The following is a 24,774-nucleotide window of genomic DNA, read 5'->3' as shown; positions in this document are numbered from 1 at the left end:
AAAGCGTTCCTTGTGTGTTCCTTGCCTGTGTTTCCAGACCTTCTGCCGTTGCCCCTGACTACGATCCTTGCTGCCTGCCCCGACCTTCTGCTACGTCCGACCTTGCTTTTGCCTACTCCCTTGTACCGCGCCTATCTTCAGCAGCCAGAGAGGTGAGCCGTTGCTAGTGGATACGACCTGGTCACTACCGCCGCAGCAAGACCATCCCGCTTTGCGGCGGGCTCTGGTGAAAACCAGTAGTGGCTTAGAACCGGTCCACTAGCACGGTCCACGCCAATCCCTCTCTGGCACAGAGGATCCACTACCTGCCAGCCGGCATCGTGACAGTAGATCCGGCCATGGATCCCGCTGAAGTTCCTCTGCCAGTTGTCGCTGACCTCACCACGGTGGTCGCCCAGCAGTCACAACAGATAGCGCAACAAGGCAAACAGCTGTCTCAACTGACCGTTATGCTACAACAGTTACTACCACAGCTTCAGCAGTCATCTCCTCCGCCAGCTCCTGCACCTCCTCCGCAGCGAGTGGCCGCTCCTGGGATACGCTTATCCTTGCCGGATAAATTTGATGGGGACTCTAAGTTTTGCCGTGGCTTTCTTTCCCAATGTTCCCTGCATCTGGAGATGATGTCGGACCTGTTTCCCACTGAAAGGTCTAAGGTGGCTTTCGTAGTCAGCCTTCTGTCCGGAAAAGCCCTGTCATGGGCCACACCGCTCTGGGACCGCAATGACCCCGTCACTGCCTCTGTACACTCCTTCTTCTCGGAAATCCGAAGTGTCTTTGAGGAACCTGCCCGAGCCTCTTCTGCTGAGACTGCCCTGTTGAACCTGGTCCAGGGTAATTCTTCCGTTGGCGAGTATGCCGTACAATTCCGTACTCTTGCTTCAGAATTGTCCTGAAATAATGAGGCCCTCTGCGCGACCTTCAAAAAAGGCCTATCCAGCAACATTAAAGATGTTCTGGCCGCACGAGAAATTCCTGCTAATCTACATGAACTTATTCACCTAGCCACTCGCATTGACATGCGTTTTTCCGAAAGGCGTCAGGAACTCCGCCAAGATATGGACTCTGTTCGCACGAGGCGTTGCTTCTCCTCGTCTCCTCTCTCCTCTGGTCCCCTGCAATCTGTTCCTGTGCCTCCCGCCGTGGAGGCTATGCAGGTCGACCGGTCTCGCCTGACACCTCAAGAGAGGACACGACGCCGTATGGAGAACCTCTGCCTGTACTGTGCTAGTACCGAACACTTCCTGAGAGATTGTCCTATCCGTCCTCCCCGCCTGGAAAGACGTACGCTGACTCCGCACAAAGGTGAGACAGTCCTTGATGTCTACTCTGCTTCTCCACGTCTTACTGTGCCTGTGCGGATGTCTGCCTCTGCCTTCTCCTTCTCTACAGTGGCCTTCTTGGACTCTGGATCTGCAGGAAATTTTATTTTGGCCTCTCTCGTCAAAAGGTTCAACATCCCGGTGACCAGTCTCGCCAGACCCCTCTACATCAATTGTGTAAATAATGAAAGATTGGACTGTACCATACGTTTCCGCACGGAGCCCCTTCTTATGAGCATCGGATCTCATCATGAGAGGATTGAACTTTTGGTCCTCCCCAATTGCACCTCGGAAATTCTCCTTGGACTTCCCTGGCTTCAACTTCATTCCCCTACCCTGGATTGGTCCACTGGGGAGATCAAGAGTTGGGGGTCCTCTTGTTCCAAGAACTGTCTAAAACCGGTTCCCAGTAACCCTTGCCGTAACTCTGTGGTTCCTCCAGTAACCGGTCTCCCTAAGGCCTATATGGACTTCGCGGATGTTTTCTGCAAAAAACAAGCTGAGACTCTACCTCCTCACAGGCCTTATGATTGCCCTATCGACCTCCTCCCGGGCACTACTCCACCCCGGGGCAGAATTTATCCTCTCTCTGCCCCAGAGACTCTTGCCATGTCCGAATACGTCCAGGAGAATCTAAAAAAGGGCTTTATCCGTAAATCCTCCTCTCCTGCCGGAGCCGGATTTTTCTTTGTGTCCAAAAAAGATGGCTCCCTACGTCCTTGCATTGACTACCGCGGTCTTAATAAAATCACGGTTAAGAACCGCTACCCCTTACCCCTCATCTCTGAACTCTTTGATCGCCTCCAAGGTGCCCACATCTTCACTAAATTGGACTTAAGAGACGCCTATAACCTCATCCGCATCAGAGAGGGGGACGAGTGGAAAACGGCATTTAACACCAGAGATGGACACTTTGAGTATCTGGTCATGCCCTTTGGACTGTGCAACGCCCCTGCCGTCTTCCAAGACTTTGTCAATGAAATTTTTCGTGATCTGTTATACTCCTGTGTTGTTGTATATCTGGACGATATCCTAATTTTTTCTGCCAATCTAGAAGAACACCGCCAGCATGTCCGTATGGTTCTTCAGAGACTTCGTGACAACCAACTCTATGCCAAAATTGAGAAATGTCTGTTTGAATGCCAATCTCTTCCTTTTCTAGGATATTTGGTCTCTGGCCAGGGACTACAGATGGATCCAGACAAACTCTCTGCCGTCTTAGATTGGCCACGCCCCTCCGGACTCCGTGCTATCCAACGCTTTTTGGGGTTCGCCAATTATTACAGGCAATTTATTCCACATTTTTCTACCATTGTGGCTCCTATCGTGGCTTTAACCAAAAAAAATGCTGATCCCAAGTCCTGGCCTCCTCAAGCAGAAGACGCCTTTAAACGACTCAAGTCTGCCTTTTCTTCGGCTCCCGTCCTCTCCAGACCTGACCCTTCCAAACCCTTCCTATTGGAGGTTGATGCCTCCTCAGTGGGAGCTGGAGCTGTTCTTCTACAAAAAAATTCTTCCGGGCATGCTGTCACTTGTGGTTTTTTCTCTAGGACCTTCTCTCCAGCGGAGAGGAACTACTCCATCGGGGATCGAGAGCTTCTAGCCATTAAATTAGCACTTGAGGAATGGAGGCATCTGCTGGAGGGATCAAGTTCTCCTGTTATTATCTACACCGACCACAAGAACCTCTCCTACCTCCAGTCTGCCCAACGGCTGAATCCTCGCCAGGCCCGGTGGTCTCTGTTCTTTGCCCGATTTAATTTTGAGATTCACTTTGGTCCTGCCGATAAGAACATTAGGGCCGATGCTCTCTCTCGTTCCTCGGATGCCTCAGAAGTTGAACTCTCTCCGCAACACATCATTCCACCTGACTGCCTGATCTCCACTTCTCCTGCCTCCATCAGGCAGACTCCTCCAGGAAAGACCTTTGTTTCTCCTCGCCAACGCCTCGGAATCCTCAAATGGGGTCACTCCTCCCATCTCGCAGGTCATGCGGGTATCAAGAAATCTGTGCAACTCATCTCCCGCTTCTATTGGTGGCCGACTCTGGAGACGGATGTTGTGGACTTTGTGCGAGCCTGCACTATCTGTGCCCGGGATAAGACTCCTCGCCAGAAGCCCGCTGGTTTTCTTCATCCTCTGCCTGTCCCCGAACAGCCTTGGTCTCTGATTGGTATGGATTTTATTACTGATTTACCCCCTTCCCGTGGCAACACTGTTATTTGGGTGGTCGTTGATCGATTCTCCAAAATGGCACATTTCATCCCTCTTCCTGGTCTTCCTTCTGCGCCTCAGTTGGCTAAACAATTTTTTGTACACATTTTTCGTCTTCACGGGTTGCCTACGCAGATTGTCTCGGATAGAGGCGTCCAATTCGTGTCTAAATTCTGGAGGGCTCTCTGTAAACAACTCAAGATTAAATTAAATTTTTCTTCTGCATATCATCCCCAGTCCAATGGACAAGTAGAAAGGATTAACCAGATCTTGGGTGATTATTTGCGACATTTTGTTTCCTCCCGCCAGGATGACTGGGCAGATCTCCTCCCATGGGCCGAATTCTCGTATAACTTCAGGGTCTCTGAGTCTTCCTCCAAATCCCCATTTTTCGTGGTGTACGGCCGTCACCCTCTTCCCCCCCTCCCTACTCCCTTGCCCTCTGGTCTGCCCGCTGTGGATGAAATTTCTCGTGACCTTTCCATCATATGGAGAGAGACCCAAAATTCTCTCTTACAGGCTTCATCACGCATGAAGAGGTTCGCGGATAAGAAAAGAAGAGCTCCCCCCGTTTTTTCCCCTGGAGACAAGGTATGGCTCTCCGCTAAATATGTCCGCTTCCGTGTCCCTAGCTACAAGTTGGGACCACGCTATCTTGGTCCTTTCAAAATTTTGTGTCAAATTAATCCTGTCTCTTATAAACTTCTTCTTCCTCCCTCTCTTCGTATCCCTAATGCCTTTCACGTCTCTCTTCTCAAACCACTCATCCTCAACCGTTTTTCTCCCAAATCTGTTCCTCCCACTCCTGTTTCCGGCTCCTCGGACATCTTCTCGGTCAAAGAAATTTTAGCTGCCAAAAAGGTCAGAGGGAAAAATTTTTTTTTAGTGGACTGGGAGGGTTGTGGTCCTGAAGAGAGATCCTGGGAACCTGAGGACAACATCCTTGATAAAAGTCTGCTCCTCAGGTTCTCAGGCTCTAAGAAGAGGGGGAGACCCAAGGGGGGGGGTACTGTTACGCCGAGCGCTCCGGGTCCCCGCTCCTCCCCGGAGCGCTCGCTTCACTCTCCCCGCGGCAGCGCTCCGGTCACGTCCTCTGACCCGGGGCGCTGCGATTCCACTGCCAGCCGGGATGCGATTCGCGATGCGGGTAGCGCCCGCTCGCGATGCGCACCCCGGCTCCCCTACCTGACTCGCTCTCCGTCTGTTCTGTCCCGGCGCGCGCGGCCCCGCTCCCTAGGGCGCGCGCGCGCCGGGTCTCTGCGATTTAAAGGGCCACTGCGCCGCTGATTGGCGCAGTGGTTCCAATTAGTGTGTTCACCTGTGCACTTCCCTATATCACCTCACTTCCCCTGCACTCCCTTGCCGGATCTTGTTGCCTTAGTGCCAGTGAAAGCGTTCCTTGTGTGTTCCTTGCCTGTGTTTCCAGACCTTCTGCCGTTGCCCCTGACTACGATCCTTGCTGCCTGCCCCGACCTTCTGCTACGTCCGACCTTGCTTTTGCCTACTCCCTTGTACCGCGCCTATCTTCAGCAGCCAGAGAGGTGAGCCGTTGCTAGTGGATACGACCTGGTCACTACCGCCGCAGCAAGACCATCCCGCTTTGCGGCGGGCTCTGGTGAAAACCAGTAGTGGCTTAGAACCGGTCCACTAGCACGGTCCACGCCAATCCCTCTCTGGCACAGAGGATCCACTACCTGCCAGCCGGCATCGTGACACACACGAATACGTAATTGTCGCGTTGTTAAACCTATATAGATTTTGGAGCACTCGCACGTTGCAAAGTATACGACATGTGTGCTACTGCACAAGATATACTGTCGAATGTGATATTCTTGCAAACCTCCAGTTGACATAAACATTTTAGTTCGAACCATATTGGAACAAGCCAAGCAATCTCCACAGGGATAGAATCCCACTCTCGGTGTTGTGTCAGTAAGTGGATGAGGGATCTTGGGCACATAGTGACTTCTAACTAATAGATCTTTATAAGCTGTATGTTTAGGGACATATAAGGGCTTTATTTATTTCCCCTTTATCTTGTTTTTTCTCCTTTCTCTTTTTCCTCTTCTCTCCCCCCCCCCCCCTTTTTTGTTTTCCCCTTTTTCCTCTTTTTTTCCCTCCTTTTTCCTCTTTTTTCTTTTTTTTTCCTCTCCCCTCTCCCATATATATATATTTTTAATTTTGCTCTTCCTATTTTCTTCCTCAGTTTTCCTTTTTTCCTAGTGCAGTTCATCCCTATAGGAGATATAGAGAAATGTCCCACATACATTGATCCATTGGTCCCCGATTTCTATTACCATGTGTGGTATATAGTTTTTTAACAGTTATGTTCTAACGTATGTCTTAGTTGTCTTTTAGGAGTCTAATCCACATGGTTGTAGGTCAGCCATTTTATCAGAATTTTTTTTGGTCTGGGAATATTTATGGGGATCTTCTGATATCATCTAACTTAATATTATATTGGATATATACCTAATGGGTTAGTGTTTAGTCGGTCACAGGTCACAGTAGGTGCATCTAGGTTTATCGGTGTTTTTTTTAAATCATATTATTCACAATTAATAATCGGGATTGCTATTGAATGAATGGCAATGACACCGTTATATATATATTTACTGCACATTCTCTTGCATATATAATAGAGTTATATCACACATATGGGATTGACACATAGACACATTCACAGTATTGTTTACTAATTACAAAAAATATATATATTATTAAAAAAAAACTTTAATGTGACTTGGATGTCTCATGTCACATAACACTATGTATTTTGATTTGTGTTTAATATGTATTTTATTGTTTCTGGATTGATATATATTGTCATATGTGTTGTAATTGTGGTGTTTTCTTATTATTTTTTCACTATTTTCACATACACTAAATGTCACTTACATGTTATCATGTGAACCGCTTACTGTGTATAGGCATTTTGTCAATGCAGACGTTCCCCACACTCTAATACAGCAGTGTTCTTCAGTGCGCCTGCGCTAGGCTTCCCCATCCGTGACGTGGCTCCCCGACGTGACAGAAGTCCTTGTGCGCGTGCCCGGAAATAATTGTTCCCCGGGCCTGCGCACTGGGATGGAGACGCCGGAAGTGGGACTCCCAGATAGTTCCGGCGGAGTAGTACGCAGGCACCAGCGTGATGACACACTGCTGTAAGTAATTTAGTTTATTGATTCACCATATGAATTCCAATAGTGACTGTTACTATTAGTGCCTCTTGAGAAAGGGAAACCGAAACGATCGTAGGGGTCGGGGCGGTGGCTGCTCTCCCACATGGGTAAGGTTATTTCAGTATGCTGATGTGATCGCTCATTTTCTTCCGTATGGACTATGTCTGCATTTACCCAATGCCTATCTTATATATGTGATGCATTTGCACTTTATGGTTAAATATACCTTGAGCTCTGGGTGGGAATAACGAATGGTTATCCCCATAGATATACTATACTGACATAAGCCCATATTCAATGTATGTATATTATGAAGGAAATACCTTTGTTGTACTTGAGATTCTGCATGTTTGTACATGTTATTAATTTTTTCGTTGGACCATGAGCAGTTACAATAATATATTTTTCTGAGCAACCTATTGCCCATTTTGTTGCATTGGATACCCATCCTTGTTACTTCTCCATTGCTGCATGATACATGTTTTTAATTGAAAATGTGTTTAATAAAGATGTATATACTTCTTATATAGGTGCTGTTTGAACATCACAGAACAATGCAGAAAAACAGTGAAAGGGGGAGAAAAATAACTGCACTCAAAATCTGGTGCAATTTGAACAAGAAAAGTAACTTACATAGCTTGAACTACATCAATGTGTTTTCAAATTAAGTCAAACTCATTTTGACAATTGTCAAAAAATATATTGTTCCCTTTACAGGTTGCCAGGCAGAGGTCAGCAGGGCCGGATCATCATTGGAGCACCTGCTCCGGGCCCCGTGCCCGCAGGGGGCCCCATCACATTCAGGACATCCCTGCAGGCTGCTAAGTAGCGGATCGGGGCCCCCCGATAGCCCGGCCGCGGCCACTTTAAAACAGTGACCAGCGGCGGCTCCTGTGGGCCCGCCCCAGACTCCTCCTGCTTTTTTTTATATTTCATATTTCCTTACCTGGCCACGCTCGGCAGGCTCAGGTGATGCGTCGGGTCATGTGAGCTGTTACGAGTGACATCTCCTGCGGCTCCTCTGCACAGCATCAGGGGCGTCACTCATCATTTCCTGCAGGGCATAGTTTTCTTCACCCCAGCGCTGCAGGAAAATGACGAGTGATGTCCCTGACGCTGGTCAGAGGAGCCGCAGGAGACGTAACTCTCACAGCCCACAAGACCCGACGCATCACCTGAGCCTGCCGAGCGCGGCCAGGTAAGGAAATAGGAAAAATAGAAAAAGGAGGAAGAGGGGGAGCAATGATGGGGGGAATGATTGGCAGGGGGGGAATGATGAGTGCGGGAGGGGGGGTAATGATGAGCAGGGGGTGGGTTAATGATGAGCATGGGGGGTTAATGATGAGCAGGGGGGGTTAATGATGAGCAGGGGGGGTTAATGATGAGCGGGGGGGAGGGTAATGATGAGCAGGGGGGTTCAATGATGAGCGGGGGGGTTAATGATGAGCAGGGGGGTTAATGATGAGCGGGGGGGGCTTGATGATGAGCAGGGGGGTTAATGATGAGCGAGGGGGGGGGTAATGATGAGCAGGGGGGTAATAATGAGCAGGGGGGTTAATGATGAGAAGGGGGGATAATGATGAGCAGGGGGTAATAATGAGCAGGGGGGGTAATAATGAGCAGGGGGGGATGATGAGCAGGGGGTAATGATGAGCAAGGGGGGAATGATGAGCAGGGGGGAGAATGATGAGCAGGGGGGTAATAATTAGCAGGGGGAAGAATGATGAGCGGGGGGGGTAATAATGAGCAGGGGGGAATGATGAGCAGGGGGGAGAATGATGAGCACGGGGGTAATGAGGAGCAGGGGGGTAATGATGAGCAGGGGGGTAATGATGAGCAGGGGGGGTAATGATGAGCAGGGGGGGTAATGATGAGCAGGGGGGAGAATGATGAGCAGGGGGGAGCGGGGGGGAGAATGATGAGCAGGGGGGTAATGATGAGCAGGGTGGGTAATAATGAGCAGGGGGGTAATGATGAGCAAGGGGGGTAACAATGAGCAGGGGGGGTAATGATGAGCAGAGGGGGGGGGTGATGAGCAGGGGGGGGGTAATGATGAGAGGGGGGTTAATGATGAGCAGGGGGTTAATGATGAGCAGGGGGGGTTAATGATAAGCGGGGGGCTTAATGATGAGCAGGGGGGATTAATGATGAGCGGGGGGGGGGTAATGATGAGCAGGGGGGTTAATGATGAGCAGGGGGGTAATGATGAGCGGGGGGGTAATGATGAGCAAGGGGGGGAATGATGAGCAGGGGGAGATGATGAGCAGGGGGGGAATGATGAGCAGTGGGGGAATGATGAGCAGGCGGGAATGATGAGCAGGCGGGGAATGATGAGCAGGGGGGAATAATGAGCAGGGAGGGAGAATGATGAGCAGGGGGCTAATAATGAGCAGGGGGTAATGATGAGCAGGGGGGGTAATGATGAGCAGGGGGTAATGATGAGCAGGGGGGGTAATGACTAGCAGGGGGGCTAATGTTGAGCAGGGGGAGAATGATGAGCAGGGGGGGAGCGGGGGGAGAATGATGAGCAGGGGGGTAATGATGAGCAGGGGGGGGTAATAATGAGCAGGGGGTAATGATTAGCACGGGGGGGTAATAATGAGCAGTGGGGTAATGATGAGCAGAGGGGGGGATGATGAGCAGGGGGGTAATGATGAGAGGGGGGGTTAATGATGAGCAGGGGGGAATGATGAGCGGGGGGTAATGATGAGCAGGGGGGGTAATGATGAGCAGGGGGGGTAATGATGAGCAGGGGGGAGAATGATGAGCAGGGGGGGAGCAGGGGGGAGAATGATGAGCAGGGGGGGTAATAATGAGCAGGGGGGGTAATGATGAGCAGGGGGTAATGATGAGCAGGGGGGGATGATGAGAGGGGGGTAATGATGAGCAGGGGGAGTAATGATGAGCAGGGGGGTAATGATGAGCAGGGGGGGTAACGATGAGCAGGGGGGTAATGATGAGCAGGGGGAGAATGATGAGCAGGGAAAACACGGGAAAGGAGATGAGGGGGAAATATGGCACAGAGGCTGATAAAAGGGGGAGGAAGGAGGAGGGGAAAACTGAGGATCAAGGGGAATCAAAGTTGGGGGTATGATGAGGCATATAGTTCAGAGGTATAGTCATTTATTTTACATTAATTTTTTCCCCCTCAAATTTTACTGTGAAAATGAGGGTACGTGTTATATGCCAGTGCTTGTTATACGCAGATAAATACTGTAATTCCCCCTCCGCCCCCACCCCCCCCCCCCCCCCTCACATTCAGCAGGACATCCCTGTGTCCTGAAAGATCTTTTCGGGACACAAGGATGTCCCGGTTACCTGTCTGTGGCCCCACAATAACTTTAAAAACGCAGGGAGGTAGCGCACGCAGGGGCATTACTGACGTCCCGTGCGTGCGCCCATAGGAGCGGAGCAACGAGAATGCATGCATGGTAAGTTACCTACACGTCATCTTCAGTGCTCCGACCACCGCTCCTCCGATCCCGGGACCTGTTGCTATGGCCCCTAGGCCATTGCAGTAGATCATGACCGGACCATGATCATGATCCGGACCAGAGGAGCGGTGGTCGGAGCACTGATGTGGGGCAGTAAACAGACATATAGTCTCCAGGCATACACTGTATATGGCTGGAGGCTGTATGTCTGTGGGGGACACTGCCAACATAATGTGGGGGGACTACAACCTAATGCGGGGGAACTGCATCCTACTGTGGGGGAATTACAACCTAATGTGGGGGAACTACAACCTAATGTGGGGGAACTGGGGGTGGGGTTTGTGGAGAAAAATGTAGTGGAGAAGGACCAGGAGGGCATGGGGGGGGCTGAAGTGAGGTTGTTTTGGGGGGTGGGGTGGGGGGTGAGGTAAGGTAAGTGTGGGTTTGGTAAAGGGGGCAGAGGAGTGTGAAGGGGACTGAGGGGGGGTAGGGGGTGCAGAAAAGTGGAATAGTGGGGAAGGACAAGGAGTGTTGAAGGGGGGGACTTAAAGGGGTACTCCACCCCTAGATATCTTATCCCCTATCCTTTGGACTAAGGCTAAGTTTCCATAAAAGGCAAAAGCACAAGAAAAAAATGCCAAAAAATTACCATCACACAGGAAAAAGCAGTAGCAGTTTTTCTGTGTTTTTGCAGGTAAAAAAGGGGGAAAGGTAGCCTTAGGGGTCTCTGGGAGCAGGAGTCTGGAGGAGGACTCAGGGGTCTGGGGGGCAGAGGGGTCTGGGGGAATTAGGGCTCGTCCACACTATGAACTTCCGCCAGCAGAATTTTGCTTGTTTTCAATGGGATGCTGCTGCTCTGTGCACACTACGGAAGACACAGTGTGTGGCAGTATTATTTTTAGAGGGCATAATGTTTGGCAGTACAATATACAGGGTACACAGGGTTTGGCAGTATTATATTTAGGAAGCACAGTCTCTTGAAGGGTTAGAATGATTGTTGTCTTTATACAGAGGATGAGGATCGGCTGGCAAAGTGAGGAACCAGATGTGGCGTCTGGACCAGATGAAGAAGAAAAGAAAAGACAACAGAGAAGACGTCTCCTGTGAGTCATTTTATGTTTGTGTATCTCCTGACTGTCCCATTAGATCTCTCGTCACTTCTAAGTTTTGCAGAAATAATGGATGACACTGTATATGAGGCTCCAGCTGTTACAAAACTACAACTCCTATAATGCCTGAAGCTCTCCAGACATAATGGGCGTTGTAGCTTTGCAACAGCTGGAAAGAGTGACTTGAACTGAAGTGATTTTAGACCATGCAGCCATTTTATTTTAACGGGGGCCTGACTCCTGTGACCCACCAATAAAAAAAAAAAGGGGACATATTCTAATATACCCAGGCCTATTTTTGGTCTCAGTCTGTTCCTTACTTGACAGGCCCGCAACAGGTCTCAGTGGATGGGAATGGGGACTATCCGGGGGGGGAGGGGGCATCAAAATGAAGTGCTCCGTCTTCCAGGCAGTCTTAATCTGGCCCTGGAGGTCAGAAACAATATTTTGTATTCTTTTAGAGAAAGTAAATAACCAGCATAAATCATAACACATGATAGCGGTGAAAACATCATCCAGTGGGTTTGCTTCTCTACAGACTCCAGAAAACCTGGGGAGGTAGATGATACAATGTTTGCAGTAAAACTCAAAGCCAGGGATCTATTACACCTTAGATTTACAACTTAAGATTTGCAACTACAAAAATAAACTATGTCTTGTCTGAAATGAATTTCCATTGAATTTATACATCGATGGAATCACTGATGTACTGCATATATCTCATGGGTCCATCACCCATAGGCACCCATTCTTGTATATGTTTTTTTTATTCTGGGTACCACTGTAACCTGCTTATGGTAAACATGTACTGCTAACACAGTGTGAAAGAGGTCTTAGCACAGCAGATCATAAAAATGTTTTAATCAAACAGGGATTACCCAAAAGCTACAGGAATGTAACATTGCAGCACAGCACCAGCCATATGTAGGCTATTGGGCTCATTAAAAGAAGCTGCTGACACTCTGTATGGCATATTTCACTGTTTTTGGAGAGCTATTTGGCATGTTCACCCGCCTTCTGTCACACACAGCTTTTACAACCATTGTATATTAAAAAAAAAAATCTGTAAAATGTCAGTCATCATGGCCACCAAACATGATCATCTTAACAAAGTCTGCAGAAGTTGCTATTCTATTTTACATAAAATGAATGTTATTTCTGAGTCAATGTACAGTGTTGTCTTATGGATGGTTGCCATGATTTTCTATGAAATGTTGACCATTGATTTGGAGGAGACCTGCACATTGTTATCTGTGTTTTATAAAAAAGCATACATATTTTACTGAAATGTTGAAATGGTATGGCCAATAAGAAATGCTATTCCTCAAAATACAAGTCTTTCTGATTTGCAGCACAAATTGAACCATGAACTCTCCATACCTAGATCCTAGATAAATGTATGACAAAGGAAGGGCATATCATGGTTATTATAATCATAGTAGAACTTTCAGATAAAGTTTTAAAATTCACCAATGAGTGACCATTTTTATGTTTGACCAATATGTATATTAGCAAATATGTATTTGCTAATGGCAAATATGTGACAAACCATTCATAGTGTAACTAAATAACAGTGGCTGAGCAAGACCCTGAAAGCCTTATCTTACTGGAAAATTAAACCAGGTACTGCATATCACCCCCCCCCCCCCCTGTAAAATGACATCTGAAAAGGTCAAAGAGAATGCCCAGTAGCATCTCCAATTCATGTGATTGTCTATTTTTTGTCTATGGTCCATGAGTCATGCTGCAAAGCGCATCACTAAATGTTGTTTAAAACAACTCAGGCAAGATGGGTGACCCAATGATAATGTACACATTTTTTTTATTAAAAATTACAATTAGAAGAATGAAAGAAAATGTTTTGGTGTCTGTCTCTAATCAGGAATAGAAAAAAAAATATCAGGGGATGCATTCTCTTTAACCTTCTCTCTCTTTGGCTGCTCTTTCATTCCAGCTGCCAATGATGACTGGATCCTAATGCATGCAGCCTCAGGATGTTGTGCATGCTGTCTCATATGACATCCTAATGCTGAATACTATTCAGTGAATAGCATCATGATGCATGTGCAGTGGTTCTTGGAGCTAAACAGAAGCTGGAAGCTAGCAGGGTAAGTATAAAAATCACACAGCTGGAGGATGCAATTCTTTACTCAGGTCAGTGGGACAACATATAAGGAGGGGATATAACTATTTCAATTTAACCCCTTTGGACAAAGGGCTTCCAGGCACACCTTTGCATCCTGTTACTTAAGGACCAAGGAGGTACCTGTATGGCCAAGTACTGTTACTGGGATTTGAAGCATGCTTCATACCAGTGGGTACCGGTTGCTATAGGCAGCCAGGACCCACGGTTAAAGCTGGGCATCGGTGATCGGGGCCAAAGTATATCCCAGCGTCTAAAATGCAGGGTTAATGGGCCGGTCAACTCAGGGCAGCTGTCCGGGACATCTGCGACAATATTGCTGGTCCCGATCAGCTGAGAGGATGGCAGGAGAGCCCTTACCTGCCTCCTCGCAGTCCGATCGGTGCTCTGAGGCTCTGGTCAGCTATGGCAGGCTGGAGCAGCAGAACACCGATAACACTGATCAATGCTATGCTATGGCATAGCATTGAACAGTGTATGCAATCAAAAGATTGCATGGTATAGCCCCCTATGGGAAAAAAAAAGAAGAAAAATAATAAATAAAAATAAAAGCGAATTAACCCCTTCCCAATAAAAGTTTAAATCACCCCCCCCCCTTTTCCCTTTTCAAATAAAATTATGTAATCAAAAATAAACATAATCATATGGTACCGCTGCGTGAGTAAATGTTCAAACTATTGAAATATAAGGTTAGTTAACCCCTTAAGAGGGTTTTTTTTTTTTTGTTTTTGCACTTTCATTTTTCCTCCTCACCTTTTAACCTGTTAAGGATGGCAGGCGTATCCATACACCCCCGTTTTAAAGTCCTTAAGGACTGAGGGTGTATGGATACGCCAGTGGGAATTCCGGTCCCTGCCGCTAGCCAGTTGGGGACCGGATTGGGATGCCTGCTGAAATTATTCAGCACGCATCCCAGGACAACGCCCCCCCTCATGTTGGCGATCGGAGAAAATCGCATGTCAATTCAGACATGCAATTTTCTCCAATTCCGGGCTGATCGGGTCTCTGGTGACCTGGAAAATAGGGATGATCAGAGTTGTCAGTGACAGCCCCGATCATCCTAAGGGATAGGAGTGAGGTTGCAGTGCTGCGATCTCCTCCTATCCTCTGCCATTAGTCAGAACTGAGTTCTGACCAATGGCAGCGCAGGACAGGGGGTTGCCATGGGGGTTGCCTGGATGTCGGGCAGAACGGGAGGGGGAGAAGATGGAGGCCTTTACCTGAGGACCAGATGCGTGGGGCCCGGAGATCATCGCAGACATCCACCGGAGATCACGGCTCAGGTAGGGAATCGACGGTGGGGGGGGGGGGAGAAATTAAAGTGAAAGTAAATTGATATTTACTGTGGCAACCACTAGGAAGGCTGGACTGCAACTCCCAGCATGCCCAGACAGCGAAAGTTTTGCAACATCTGTAGGGTCACAGTTTGGTGACCACTGTTACAGTGGTGCCCAAACGGTAGCCCTCCAGATGTTGCCAAACTACAACTCTCAGCATGCCTAGACCGCCCAGGCATGCTGGTAGTTGTAGTTCTGTAGCATCTGTCCCTTCAGATTTAGCAATTTTCATGAAATTTTTGAAAATTGCTGCTGTACTTTGAAGCCCTCTAATTTTTTCAAAAAGTAAAAATATGTCCATTTTATAATGCCAACATAAAGTGGACATATTGTATTTGTGAATAAAAATAACATTTATTTGGAATATCCATTTTCCTTACAAGCAGAGAGCTTCAAAGTTAGAAAAATGCAAAATTTTCAAAATTTTCATGAAATTTTGGGATTTTTCACCAAGAAAGGATGCAAGTAACGCCGAAAATTTACCAACAAAATAAAGAATAATATGTCACGAAAAAACAATCTCAGAATCAGAATATTCGGTAAAAGCGTTTTAGAGTTATTAACGCTTAAAGTGATGGTGGTCAGAATTGCGAGAAAGGGCTCAGTCCTCAAGGGGTTAAAAATCATAGCCCTTTCAATTTTGCACCTAAAGACCCATATGATGGCTTGTTTTTTGCGCCACCAATTTTACTTTGTATTGACATCAGTCATTTTTCCAAAAAATCTACAGAGAAAAAAAAATATTTCAGGGATAAAATTGACAAAACCCCGCCATTTTGCAACTTTTGGGGGCTTCCGTTTCTACGCAGTGCACTTTTCGGTCAAAAATGACACCTTTTCTTTATTATGTAGGTCCATATGATTAAAATGATACCCAACTTGTAAAGGTTTGATTTTGTTTTGCTTCTGGTGAAAATTATAACTGTTTGCACGGAAATTAGTACGTTTAAAAATGTCCTTTTCTGACCCCTATAACTTTTCTATTTTTCTGCATACAGGGTGGTATGAGGGCACATTTTTGCCATGATCTGAAGTTTTTATCGTTACCATTTTTGTTTTGATGGGACTTTTTGATCACTTTTTATAAATTTTTTATGTTATACAAAGTGACCAAAAAATACCCAATTTTGGAATTTTGTGGCAATACCACTTGTGTTTATTTTTGTTTTCATTTTTTTTTTTATTGGAAAAGGGGGGTGATTCATACTTTTATTTGGGAAGGGGTTAAATCATATTTATTAAAGAGTACCTGTCATCAAACCATATTTTCTAAACAAACTCAGATTATATTCCCTAACTACTCCTAACACCTCTCCTGCCCTTAAAAAAAATCTGTGTTTTAAAAGACTCTGTATCATACCTTTCCCCTGGCTCACATTGTCTGAGCTCCTGGCAGGTGAACAACACAAAAAAGCTAAACGCTATAACAGATGCACACCCAATATCAATTATAATGGATCAAAAATTATTTTTATTAGACAAAAGTACATGTACAAGGACATCAAAAAACAAGACACACTAAGGTAAAAACACTTAAAAAGCTCCACAGAGCCACACTACAACAAGGGGACCAAGTTATGATCGCCCAAAAGCATGGGTGAGAGTATGATGGTGCCTCCCTATCCAACAAAAGTGCCTGTGCATAAACCCCTATAAATGAGAAGGGCCCTCACTGATAAATGATGATAGACAATATATATGTACACAATGCAGTGTAGTTATACCAGAGAGGGAACACCTATATTGCACAGTGGATCGCAGATGTAATAAAGTAAGAAACTCAGCCCAAAACAATGTTAATATATACAATGCAAATAACAATCATGATAGTAAATTATAGACACAAGAGGTGCTGAAATGTTACTACTGTAAACGGGGACCACAGACAGAGGAAAATAACCCTGGTCAGCCCATATCCATAGACGAGACCCCACGCGTTCCGTCACTGGATGGGACTTCCTCAGGAGTGTAGAGGTGTATTCATGTTTGATAAAGGCTTGGAGAGCAAGCCAAAAGGTCCCTGTTAATTTTTTGTTGATAATAAAAGCCACTACTTATCACAACTCCAGGAGTGCTGCCGTGCTTGCTTGTACTATATTGAGATGGGACCCGAGACCAAGGTCCAACCACAGCCTGCACCCATCTACAATTCTTAAGTGTGCTTCTCTACCTGCTTGTTTGTATATATATATATATATATATATATATATATATATATATATATATATTGTCACTTATTAAACCATAATTTATTTACAAAGGATAGAATCCATGGACAATAAGTGGTAAAATTTTACCTCAACAGAATATAGGACAACTAACACCATATTGTTTATAGCTAATGTCGGAATATGAGGGGCATTGTAGCTAGGACAAGAGATATCCCAAACAAAGCTGATATGGTGCTTGAAAACATCATGTTGTTTTGAAAAAATGTCCATGAGAACAGAGGTTAGTATGTGCGTCTAAAAAAAAAAAACCTCTATTAAATGTAAAAATCACTTGTCATGGGCGATACAGTGTACAGCTTATATACAGAAGGTGAATATATATGGCTGCCAGGCTTTTTTTAAAGTGTTAAAGTATAGAGCTCTGCTTCCTTTATCAGAAATTTTTTAGGAAAAATATATATTAAAATGCACCTCTATTTTTGCCTCACACTCTCATTTCCATTGTCCACGGTACAGTACAGTTTAGTACAGTCAGACAAGAATGTACTTATATAGGCCCACCTTTGGCAGTCAGATTTAGGCTACTCATATTCTCTGAAACAGGTAAGATGTTCTGGAGTATGTCGGTAGGGTACTTTTATTGTTTTACCTAAGTCATAACAGATGCAAATAATGAAGTCTGTATAAACTCTCTTTTTGCCTTGTTGAATTTTGAGGCCATCCAATATACGTACATTACCTACACACATCCCTTCTGTTTAGAGTATGAGGCCACATATGTTAACATGGGGTACAAGACTGCTGGCACACACAGTTTCTTACCAACTTTTCAGATGCCGTCTTTGTCCTGTACCACCTCTCTTCTTCTTCCATTGGTCTCTCTTTGTTCCTGCAAGAGACCTAACCAGAAAAAATCCACACACCCCATACACCTGTACATTATATACCATAGTTGTGGGGGATAGGAGCGCTGGAGCCTTGGCAGCCTCCTTTAACATTCAGTCCCCTTTGCTTTTGGGACTGCTTCCTTCATGTTGGGTTTATCTTTACGATGGACACTTTCTCAGGCCGCTCTCAGATTTGAACACTTGAATTGCCAACTACAGATTGGTTCGTCCCAGGATTAAAAAAATATATATAAAAAAAAATGTCTAACTTCAATAGGCCCATACTTGTGGGTGGTAATGAAAGTGTACCCATACTTATTGTGTCATACCTTCAAATATCTTACCTATATCAGTAAATATCTTCAACTCTACTTTCTGAACCAACAGCTCAGATTGAGCGGTTTCTTGTAGCAGAACTTCATTCTGCGTGTGGTCACCATATATCCTGTCTTATGTATTACATCTTTACATTACTTGGAACAAACTTGCATTTGCAACTCAGCATTAACCATGGATTCTCAGTTTCTAGCAAAGCTGACAAAAAGGGGGAGAAGCAGGGGAGGTGGGGAAGGAGAAAGAGAGAAAAAAATTATTATAAATTATCATTATAAGGTTATCCATTCAAAATTGGTATTATTATATAAATGCAATGTAGAATATATAGATATATCACATTGTATATGCAGGTCCTATAAACTTACTCAGTTTATACATATATATATATATATATATATATATAAATATATATATATATATATATATTTATGTATACAGTGGTCCCTCAACATACGATGGTAATTCGTTCCAAACGACCCATCGTTTGTCGAATCCATCGTATGTTGAGGGATCCGTGCAATGTAAAGTATAGGAAGCTGTACTCACCTGTCCCCGCCGCTCCGGACCAGGTCCTCACCACTCCCGATGCTGTTCCAGGGGCTCCCGATGCTGTCCCGCTGCTCCGGTGTCTTCTTCGCGATCCTCCGGCTTCTGCACGTTCCGGGCCTCGCTTTCTGGTGACGTTATTACGCTGCTGCGCCGGCGCGGCGTGCTTAATGACGTAATAACGACATCAGAAAGCGAGGCCCGGACCCTGGAGAAAATGCGGAAGATGCCGGAGGATCGCGAAATGGACCCAGAGCAGCTGGAATAGGTAAGCGAACCTGCCCGGGATGCTTAAACTGTTATCCGACAGCAGCTTAAGCATTTTGCGCTGTCGGATAGCAGTTAATGCGATGGCCCCTACATATAAAAGCATTGTATGTTGATGCTGACATCGACACGCGATGGCCTCTGAGAGGCCATCGTATGTCGATTTTATCATATGTCGGGGCCATCGCATGTCGGGGGGTTTCTGTATACACATTTTCTTCAAGAGGGATTTTTGTATTTAAGAACAGGGGGCTGTCATTCTCCCTGTAAACCCCACCTTACTCCTCCCAAACCTCTATGTCACCAGTCACCGCCCCTTCGAGTCTGCTTCCCCTCAAGCTAGGTCATTCTTCAACAACTTTTGAGCATCCAGTATCTCACTGGATTTCTGCGCTATTCTACAACAAGAGATATACAAGACACATGTAACATGTAACAATACCGACATACAACACACACAGGGCCCACATAACACACATGGCCCACATTCTCACCAAAATTGTCAAAGAATAAAAAATATATAGAGCTCTTTTGGGTGAAGAAGGGGGGGAAATAGCTGATTTTAAACATTTAGGTAACATTTATTGAATAGTGATCACTTTTTTTTTCTTTTTATCGTATTTTATTTTTCTTGGCCAAACTTCTTTTCTTGTTACTCCTGTAATATAATCAGACAATTAATCACATTTCCTGATACATTTCATTTTTTTGGCATCCATACTGTGTAACAGTGAAGACAAGGAAATTCATGAAATATCAAAAAGTTCAATTAATACCATTACAACAAAACAGCTTCATAGAGAAAACATTCACTGGCCATATTCCATACATTCCTGATTCATTAATATACATCACACATATACAACATACTTTACATCACAAGAACCATTCTATGAACGTCTTCACATGACTACATACACCCAGCTTTCCCAGAGACCTACAAATCACCTGCTTTTCCACCAAAACGTTAAGTCTCTACTTCTGACAACAATCTCTCTAATCCTATCAAGCAATTTACAACAATCTACTCCTACCACTTGCACACACCGGACCAAAAACACCAATTTCCTCAGCACAATGCACACAGCTATTTGTCCACGCAAACCACCATATCCCAAAACCACCAAGAAACATTCTTTAGGAGACACTAAGGCAATCAATCCTACTCAACAACTTAATTTACAACACAGACACACTTCTTCTCACACAATCCTACATCCTTCCCTTGGCACATTTCATTTCAGTCACCCATTTCTTTGGAGATAACACATTAGAGCTCTGATACAGATATGGAACTCGTACATACAACTAATATTGTACAATCTTTTCTCACAAAGTTACGAGCCATACGATACTGCAGTACAATCATCATCATCAGTAATATCATTGCAGTAATCTTATTATCGTCATCATTAATATCATTGTTAACGCCATCATCTTCATCATTGATATCATCGTTAACAGCATCATCATCATAAATATCAAAATCTAAGCAGCAGCAATCAGTCACGTGAACAATTTTAAAGTATTTAAAGTCTCAATTACCCTATTAACAAAAACTCTCAGTGGATTGGCCAAAATAAAATTAAGACTAAACACCAAACAAAAAGGGTGTCAAAGGGACAACCACAGTGTGTATGATGCCACTATTATCTTCTACTTTGATGCATTACTGATACAATACGATAGATAGGAGAGCCTATATTTGCTCGAGTACAACCCAAATTATCGGTAAGCCATCCTCTAATACAGAAAAAGACACCAGGATTTTTAAAGACTCTAAAAATGAAAAAAGTCTCTCATAGCTAAACTCTTGCCATGATTATTATTGTTGGCATTAAGAAACAAATTTGACCTTGCTTCGGTACACTGTATTCAGCAGTTGCTGATAAGGAATTCACAGCTAGCTAAGAGAAAACAAATTGTTTTTTATAAGCCTGCAAGACAGGTAAAAGGAAAAAAAATCTCCCCTGCTTTTACACCTTCTGAGCTTATTTAAAGCGGCAGTCAATCACAAGTGACTTAAAACTCCTCCGTGAACAAGAGAACTACACAGTAGTAGCTAAGAATTAAATCCTAGAGGGTCGACTTAGGCCATCCAGACTCCCACAAAACTGCCCAAAAACACAAATAAGACTACAGATTCATAAAAATCTGCAGACTTACCGTGTTTTCGTGGGGTTGATCAGGCCCTTAGTTTGGGCAATAATGGGTTGCCTCGGGCAGCTCAAAGTGTCAAAATCTGTATCTTTCCTCGAGTGTGGTTCAGGCCATCCCACCGCTGCCACCAAATGTTAAGGATGGGCCAATGTGAGGCCTTAAACTGTGAATGACTACTACTGTGCTATTTTGCCAGGTGTCAACGTAAACAAATTCACACTAGACCAGACCTCGGTACTGACTCCAGGGAGTTCTGATTCAATCCAGGAAATACAGTTGGTTTTTACATTGTACAAAGAAGTAGGTTTAGTTATGACATCAAAATTAGCATGTTATATTTTGATTGGTTGTTCGATTATTGTCCGTATATATTAGCATATCTAGTGTCCATTAATTTCTTTCTTGGCCAAAGTTCATTTATGCAGCACCCTCGCTCTAATACTGGAAAATTTCAGTTCTTTGCCCTTCTTATAAAATCTGCATCTTTCTCAAATGTTTTGACTTCCAACGTCTCATCTTTGGCCTTCTGGCATTGTTCCAAGGTTACTTACAGTAGTCACTAGCAGATTGCAAACTCAGGAACATGGTGCATAGTTTAAGTAGTCAGAATCATTTTAATCAACTTGACAAGAGCATTACCCCGCGTTATAGCACTGGAGCGGGTGCAGGGTTCACAGGTACATCCTGCATCCTTCAGAGGTTAAACCACACAGTCAATGGCATACATGTAGTAAAAAAACACCAAAATCTAAAAATGCGCATTTTTAAGTACTCATTTTATTTATAAAAAGCGATCAAAAAGTCCCATCAAATGGTAAAAATGGTACCAATCAAAAAATCGAAAGATCACGGCACAAAAAACAAGCCCTCATATAGCCCTGTGTGCAAAAAAAGTTATTGGGGTCAGAAAATTACAATCTTAACCCATTAAGGACTCAGCATTTTTCAGTTTTTGCATTTTCATTTTTTCCTCCTCACCTTCTAAAAATTATAACCCTTTCAATTTTCCACCTAAAAATCCATATTATGGCTTATTTTTTGCGCCTCCAATTCTACTTTGTAGTGACAACAGACATTTTACCCAACAATTCACAGCAAAATTGTTTTTTATGTGTACACCATTGACCGTGCAGTTTAATTAACAATATATTTTTATAGTTTGGACATTTACGCATGCGGCGATATCACATATGTTTATATTTATTTTTATTTACATAGTTTTTTTTTTACATGGGAAAGGGGGGTGAATCTGACTTTTATTAGAGAAGGGGTTAAATCACATTTATAAACACTTTTTTTTCACTTTGTTTGCAATGTTATAGCCTCCATAGGAGGCTACAACATTGCATACACTGATCTCTTACACTGTTCACTGCCATGCAATAGCATGGCATTGATCACTGTTATCGGCACTTGATTGCTCCTGCCTGGATCTCAGGCACGGAGCAGTTATTCACCGATCGGACAAGCAGGAGGCAGGTAGGGATCCTCCTGGTGTCCTGCAAGCTGTTCGGGATACCGTGATTTCACCGTGGCGGTCCCGAACAGCCCAACTGAGCTGCTGGGATACTTTCAGTTTCACTTCAGACGCAGCAGTGAACTTTGATCACCGCATCTGAATGGTTAATACCAGGCATCGCCGTGATCGGTGAGGTCCGGTATTAGCTGTGGGTCCCGACGATTGATGGCCGCCAGGACCGACCCGATATGATGCAGGGTCATTGCATGATCCCACGTTATATCGCGAGAGACGGTGCAGGATGTAAATATACGTCATGTGTCGTTAAGGAGTTAAACATAATAATTTTGGTGCATTTTGTTATAATTTTTTAAAGTAGTAAGATAAAATTAAACCTACATAAATTGGGTATCCATGTAACTGTATGGACCTACAGAGTAAATATAAGGTGTTATTTTACACTGTGTTGAAATTGAAGACCCCAAAAGTTACAAAAAGGCTTTTTTTTTATTTTTTTTATTTCACCCCACAAATATTTTTTTTTTGGGTCTTGCTGTACAAAGTACAATTGGTGACGCAAAAAACTGCCTACCAGAAATCTTCCCTGCCACTTACCAACCCACCAGAAAAATACCATGCCACTAACCAACCACCTAGAAATCTGTCCTGCCAGTGTGTATAGGAAGGGGGAGAGGAGAATTTCAGATTTTTTTTATTTATTTTGCAGTACAGAGGGAACATAATCAAAATAGGGTCAAGCTAATGTGTGGGGGCTAAAAGGAGTCTTTTTGGTAAAGATAAAGGAACAAGCCCTCCGTAGTGTGATACCATAGAGGAAACAATAATTAGCCAGATAAAACTAGTGCTCACCAAAGTGGTTGTACTGTCCACGTACAACTATGGTATAAGCATGGCACCGTGGGTAGGGCGAGACCTGGCAAGCAAATAATGAATCCAAGGAACACACCTCCACAGTAATTATCAGGATCAAGTAAGCATTTAGCGGTAACTCCGCTTCATCAGGCATCCTGCCTGATGAAGCAGAGTTACCGCGAAACACATTGCATTATGGGTAATAAAATCTTTAAGCCTGTCCAGAGTCCCAGCGCCCTGCTTGATCCTGACAATACTGTGGAGGTGTGTTCGTTGGATTTGTTTTTTACTAAAGAGGTCACTTCTTTTTTGGGAGGCAACATTACTATGTGGAGCACCATTACTGCCCATGGGGGGCAGTACAACTATTTGATTCAATTCTGAAGATTTGAGTCCTTGCTGGAAAAATCTTCATGGCATACTAAAACGGATGAAGAAGAACAAGTAAAATAAATGACTCAAATCAAAAAAGACTTTACCTATCTATACTGTATTCACTTGTATGGTCACATTTTGCGGTAGCATGCATGGTCATGATGCAATTGTATTATTGTATTATTTGTATCTTATATATTGACATTATTTTTAATATTGGCCTTGGTGTTCTGGAGTTTGTTTAGCAACAGTATGGTGATTTTCTCTTTATATAGAGCAATTATTCGGTAAGTGTTTGACTATTATTTATAAATGAAATATCATACAGTACGTACAAAGCTCTCTTATAGATGTGTTTACTGACATATGTAGATATGTTGAATAAGTTTTGCCCATTTCTTTTTTATTTCTTACTACTTCTACGTGTCATTTTTGCTATCCTTGGAATATAGTAAAATAAATTCTAAAATGATGCCATCCAGCACAGTTTAGAATTCTTCATGTAAATCAAAGCAGAAACCTTTAGGAACAATTTATTGCTTATTAAAACACATTCTAAAAATTTCACAGAGAAATAGCATCCTAAAAAGTAATATGAATAATTGTCTTTGTTTACCTAAAAGGTGGGAGCTCCATTAACCATTAACACACATGTAAATTGCAAAAGAACATTTGGACTCTATTCATAGAGTTGCTTTGCATGATATGCATTAAAGCTGTTGCCACAATAAATAATAAAAGATTAAAATCTTAAAAGTTGGAAAAACTTTAAAAATATACAACAATGTTTTATTTCGGATTATAAAAACTCTTGAATGATTTACTTTGAGTGACATGTTCATTGCCTGTATGAGAAGGAACTAATAATTGTACAGAGTCTGCGATTGGTGAGGGAGCTGTTTGGGAAACATTGTCATGGGCAGGTAATAAAGCAGTCCTTCTACCTGGATACCTTACTG

The sequence above is a fragment of the Hyla sarda genome, chromosome 1, assembly GCF_029499605.1.
Source record: "Hyla sarda isolate aHylSar1 chromosome 1, aHylSar1.hap1, whole genome shotgun sequence".
In the NCBI taxonomy this organism is placed as follows: Eukaryota; Metazoa; Chordata; class Amphibia; order Anura; family Hylidae; genus Hyla; species Hyla sarda.
Note: the sequence above shows the minus strand (reverse complement) of the source record.